A 6,309-nucleotide genomic window follows, 5' to 3' on the forward strand; every position below is an offset into this window, starting at 1 on the left:
CACCTGACTCCCATTTTATTCCATTGAATTTCACCCTGGCAATGTAAATTGATAGCTTGTCTTCACAGGCATGGGACAAAGGACAGAACTTGAAGTCATTCCTCTGCTCATCTGAAACAAATGCATGCCTGATTGCTTCCTCTGCCCGTTCGTTTGTATAAAAATGCAGATTCACTGAACTAGACTGAGGCATAAGTGACTATTTCTTTACCCCACTCTTTTTTTTTTTTTTTTTTTTGAGACAAAGTCTCACTCTGTCACCTGGGCTGGAGTGCAGTGGGATCTCAGCTCACTGCAACCTCTGTCTCCCCAGTTCAAGTGATTCTCCTGCCTCAGCCTCCTGAGTATCTGGGATTACAGGCATGCACCACCACACCCAGCTAATTTTTGTATTTTTAGTAGAGATGGGGTTTGTCCATGTTGGTCAGGATGGTCTCAAACTCCTAATCTCAGGTGATCCACCCACCTTGGCCTCCAAAAGTGCTGGGATTACAGGCAGGAGCCACCGAGCCCGGCCCTACCCACACCTTTGTAAAATTTCTTCCTCTTTCCTCAATATCTTCCCTTTCCCCTTTAAATATTGAAGCCCTCAAAATAATCTTTGGAGAAAGGGACAGACCTGTGTTCCAGGCACATATCCTTACCCTTGGCAAAATAAACTTTGAAATTGAGACCTGCCTTAGATACATTTTGGTTTACATTGATAACAAAAACCAAGGGATTGAAAATTTTGCTTTTTTAAAAAATTAGTTTTTATTTCCTTATGCATCCAGTGAACCAACTTCTTAGGTGTTGAATCCATATCTAAATTCCACTGGTAACTTATACTTTTAATAACTGAATGCAGCACAGCACAGATGTATCTCCATACCATGGGTGACCAGGTTGCCACAGGCCAAAGATTAATTTAATAACAGGTATACTACAGTTTTCTTCCAAAACATAATGTTTCTTTCTCCACTTCCCCATTTCCATAAAAGGCAAATCATAGTAGGACCAATTTATTTACAAAATCAGTTTAAATCTTATTATAGTTTGCCTCATTATTTGCATAAACTGCAGCAAGAACTATTGTTCATATAGGCTCCTTTTAATTGGCTTTGCTAGAACTTTTCATAAGGAATCTCAGATTTGATTTTTAAAAACCTCTTGAGCACAACCAAGAATTTATCTGTGCTTGCAGATACGTGTATGAATTGGGTGAATTCCTCTTTTCTTGAGGTCCCAAAATAACTTGAGATTTCTGGGCCTGAGAACATTCATGTTCCTCATCTATAAAATGTTAATATCTGATAGACAGCTCAGAATTTCTTGCTTCCTAGGTTTCCATTAAAATTTAAGATTACTAAGAATAAGAATTTTAGCAAATTGTATGATTCCACGTACATAATGTGCCAAAGAAGACATGTTCTTATTGATTAAAGAAATAATTTTGTTTAACTCAGAAGTTATCTAAAGGTTAATTCAAATTATGGACTTAGGTTGTTTATGAAACAAGATAGAAAGGAACCAGTAACTAGGGTAGAGAGATATAGATTAGTCCCCTGTGTTAGAACAAGATTTTCTTAAAATATTGATTGGACAAGAGGTTTCGATTTTGATTCTATAATCTGTTACTTATTGAATACTTCTCAGATCTATATCTCCAAAGTGCAACTTTGTTGTGTTTTGTTGCTTTCAGCTTGTCTCCCCATGAAGGAGCCTGAAATGAACCTATCTCCATCAATTTTGTTAGTTCCTGTATTTTATTTTATTTTTTCCCTCTTGCCTTAACTGCTGTCACGGTCAAATAAAATAAGAAAAAAACAAAACAAAACAAAAAAAACCCATAAACTTAAATACATGGATACTTGCACTCATAATGCAAAAGTTTCAGCTATTTTTATTAAATCAACAATGTTAAATTAGTCTTATTTATCAAAAAATCACACAAAGATAATCTTGTTCTTGACTGGGTTTATAGTCTTATAACCTTTTTGCCAAACCCTGACACCTTTAAATATCTAGCAGAGACAAATGTAAAACCCAAACAAAAAGGTATGCTGACAATTCCAAAGACATTTCTAGTTTTATTTTACAAATGATCTAAAAGCTATCTTGTTCATTAAAGATTTACTTAAGTCATGTAAACTTGAAAAATGCTTAGACTCATTTACTTAACTTCTGAACACTTTTTAATTTATAAGCCAATTTGATACCCTCTGAAAACAACACATAACATCTAGACACATATACCTACATATATACAAAGATCCAATAGCTTTACCTTTAAATTCCAGCGGTGAGATAGCAATATTAACTCACTGGTTTATGAACATGTTCACATGGTTAAACTTTATTTGTTCTGATAGGTAATCCAATAAAGGTCGTGAAACAAAATTTTGAGTAAAGCAGTTTCCATGATAGTTTGATTATTATTATTTTTTGAGACAGGGTCTCTATCACCCAGGCTAGAAGTACAGTGGTGTGATCAAGGCTCGCTGCAGCCTCAACCTCCCAGGCTCAGTTAATCCTCCAACCTCAGCCTCCTGAGTAGCTGGGACTACAGGTATGCACCATTACACCCAACTAATCTTTGTATTTTTTGGTAGAGACAGAATTTCACCATGTTGCCCAGGCTGGTCTAGAACTCCTGGGTTCAAGTATCTGCCCACCTCAGTTTCCTATGCCCAGCTGACAGTTTGATTTTTACAGGTCAGACCTCTCCAGACTCCAAAGAACTCTGTAGCCAACCAGCACTACATACTAATCAGACCTGCCTCTCCTTAGAGCAGCAGCATGGAAGCCTGGAGACGTGGACTTCCATCCCATATTTGCATTCAACAGCAAAATAAATCCAAATATAAGGCAGCGCTACAATTCAAAGACTGTCTGAGGTCAGATGAGATTGGGCATGTTCAGTGTGATATGGGTATAATATTCCCTCGCTCCACTGGCCCACAGCCATATGCAGACCAACCCTGAAGAATACACCCAAGTGGTCTGCACTCAGACCAAACCCTCATCTCCCACAGCTACATCAACACACAAACAATAAGCAAGTCCCAAGAGAGTCCAAACTGAAACAGTTGAGTTGCTTTCTCCCTGTTTGCTGGGCTTGTTCAATCTGCAAATGGAGATGCCTTCAGAATTTCTCAAATTGAGAAGAGCACATCCTGCTGTCTGGACCCACAAATGACACTCCCTTATCCAGACACATGCAGAATTCCTAACAAGCCCCAAGAGTGTCTGAACTGGAACAGTCAGGGTGTTCCCTCTCTCCGTCAGTTGGGCTTGTTTAATTGCCAATGGAAATTCCTTCAGAATTTCTCAAATTGAGAGGAGCCATTCCCACTGTTGGTACCCACAAAGACACTCACCTATCCACACGCAGATGTCAAATTTCAGAGGCTGTTCTTCCTAGACAATCAGAAATGTGGTTGGGACTGGGAGCAGTAATGCTAAATAGAGACTAAACCCACATTCTGCCTAGAACAGTTGGGCTGCTGCTTAGGGTTGCAGAAATTCTCCCAGCTGGTGATAGCCAAGCCGAGAGCAATGTCTTCCTGATGAGGGAAACAAAATCTGTTACTGAAATGCCAGAGGTTCAGTCTAGGTCCCATTACTCATTGCACAGAATGCCCATCACTGAGGCAAGTATTTCCAGGGCAGATGACTTTATTCAGGTGCTGCAGCTGAGAAGAACTGCAGATCAGTCTCAGATTCATCTCCCCAAATGACTGAAATTGGGGTTTTACCTAGCAGAGCAGGAATGTACCTACTTACATGCAGTAAATAATGTAGCTATGTGTGGGAAAACAGAATTTGAATTTCAGATAAAAATGACTTATTTTTAGGCCGGGTGCAGTGCCTCACACCTGTAATCCCAGCACTTTGGGAGGCCGAGACGGGCAGATCACGAGGTCAGGAGATCGAGACCATCCTGGCTAACACGGTGAAACCCCGTCTCTACTAAAAATACAAAAAAATTAGCCGGGCGTGGGGGCGGACACCTATAGTCCCAGCTACTCGGAGGCTGAGGCAGGAGAATGGCATGAATCCGGGAGGCGGAGCTTGCAGTGAGCCAAGATCGCGCCACTGCACTCCAGCCTGGGCAACAGAGCCAGATTCCGTCTCAAAAAAAAAAAAAAAAAAAAAAAAAAAAAGACTGATTTTTAAAGTATTGCTCATCAATGTTTATATTTGTTGTCTCTGCAATTATTTGTGGTCGATTCAAATTCAAATTTAACTGGAAATCTTGAGTCTTAATTTGCTAAATGTGGCCACCATATCTATAAGCCCATTGGAGTGGACTGGCTAAAAAAATGAAGACAAATTTGTATAGGCAGCATACATTCTTTTAATGAGAAGAGTGGTTTAGTCTCACCACCCACCCTAAAGTACACTCTCCCCACTCTTCTACATACGTTGTCAGTCAACCTATTCACCACCCAATCCCATGTTTTTCACAGCATTTATCAAGAATTTAGGTGCCCAGGTAATATTTTCCAGATGATCGAGAGGCATCAGGACATTCATTATGTTTCTTTTATGGACTAACTGCCTGCTAGTCTAGGTCAAGTCACAGAAAGCTTATGGACTGAAGCAAGAGCCCAGCTACTAAGGTTAATGGAAAGTAACTTTGCTGGTAAAAGAAGCTTCATAATGCCTTCAATGGTTATTTATGTTGTAGCTTGTGTCAGAATGTCCTTCCTTGTTAAGGCTGAATAATATTCCATTGTATGTATATACGACACTTTTTTAGTCCACCCATTGATGGACACTAGGGTTGCTGTAACCTGTTGCTAGCACAAAGTCCTAAATTCAGGCTGCCACAACAATAGCAAAAAACCTGAAATATATGCACTTACACACCAAAATGCTAGGTCTAGTTGTCACCATCTCTGCCTTTTTAAATTTTTCAGGGCAACGGGAGATTTGGTGGGGAATGAGCACCACGCAGCTCTATGCAGGAGTGCCTGGAAGTGAGGCCCGTCAAGGGACCGCTGCCAGACAGCTTCAGTCCATCTTCAGATCGTTACCCAGCAGGGGCCATGGGCTTTGCCAGACCACATTTTTGGTTACTGCAACTCAAGTTGGCTTCTAAACCTCAAAACCTGTGACAATGATACAGAGTTTTTAATCTACTTTTGTCTAAAACATTTAAATACTCTTTCTGAAGTAACTCATCTCAAAATCCAATGCTAGAAAAATGGAAATAATTACAGGCCGATGCAATGATATAAAGGTTTTAAAGAAGCTGTCCATTCTAAGGAGTCAGAGGAAACCTTTCCTTATGAAATGGTTAATGAAATAAATAGGAAACAAAACTCCAACACGATCATAAGGTTCCAGAAAATATTGTATATTTATGAAAAAGGTAATTTTGTATGAATGAAATATTTCTTAAGGTTCTGCCCTTCTTTCCTTCTACTCAACGGGAAATGAAATTACTGGATTTATGGTCAAGGAAAAACCACTAACCCATAGCCCTCAGACACACTCATGAAAATGGGAAGAATGCATACACAGGGATCAGAGAACAGAGAAACATGTGAATCTTGTGGTTGGAAAGAAACGCACTTTGGTATGTACACACAGAATTAACTTTACTTTTCCACTAAAGTTCACTCTGAGACTTAGAAATCCCTACATCTGGTTAGGCTGGAGTCAACCCCAAGGCTTTTATGGTTCCTTGAAGTAACAAGAGCAGTCTCACGTCAGAAATAAATAGATCCAGTCTAGCACAATATTGAAACTCCAAACTTCAATTTAAACTCTGCTTGGAAGCCTGAAGAAGAGGAGGCAAGCCGTTTTGCTGCCTGGTTTTTTTCCCCTAGCATCATCAAATCCTCTATTCATTGGCTGCTGTTTCTTAAACATTTCATGGGAAAGAGAAACAGAAGCACAGAGATCTGCTGTTAATGGCTCTTTCTCTTACAAAGTGCTGTTGGGGTTTTTTCAGAAGTCATACCGTGTGACTGAAACTTACCTCCTGTCTGATTTCTTCTCAACTTTTGGGAATCTACAGATTCTCACCATTAGGATTTCAGTGTCTGGCAGTCCTCTGGGAAACTACTTTTTAAAAATTGTGCTAAAGTACACATAATAAGATTTTTCATCTTAACCATGTTTAAGTGTAAAGTTCAGTAGTGTTAACTGCATTGCATTGTTTTGCAATCAATCTCCAGAATTATTTTCATCTTGCAAAGCTAAAACTCTGTATCTGCGAAACAATGACTCCCCATTTCCTCTTTCCCCAATCCCTTAGCAACCACCATTCTACTTTCTATCAGCTGAACTCCTCTAGGTAACTCATATAAGTGAAAT

At 39.5% G+C, this 6,309-nt stretch overlaps 1 protein-coding gene across 1 annotated transcript in view; it reads right to left on the minus strand.

Moving 5' to 3' along the window:
* The window catches only part of CLEC12A (C-type lectin domain family 12 member A), a 38,608-nt gene extending 35,112 nt beyond the window's left edge, over positions 1–3,496 (minus strand). Inside the window, exon 1 of the mRNA XM_003905968.4 lies at positions 3,360–3,496. The gene's annotated coding sequence lies outside the window, so the exon portion shown is untranslated. The remainder of the gene's footprint in view (positions 1–3,359) is intronic.
* Between the last annotated feature and the right edge of the window lie 2,813 nt (positions 3,497–6,309).

The sequence above is a fragment of the Papio anubis genome, chromosome 9 (assembly GCF_008728515.1).
Source record: "Papio anubis isolate 15944 chromosome 9, Panubis1.0, whole genome shotgun sequence".
Taxonomy (NCBI): Eukaryota; Metazoa; Chordata; class Mammalia; order Primates; family Cercopithecidae; genus Papio; species Papio anubis.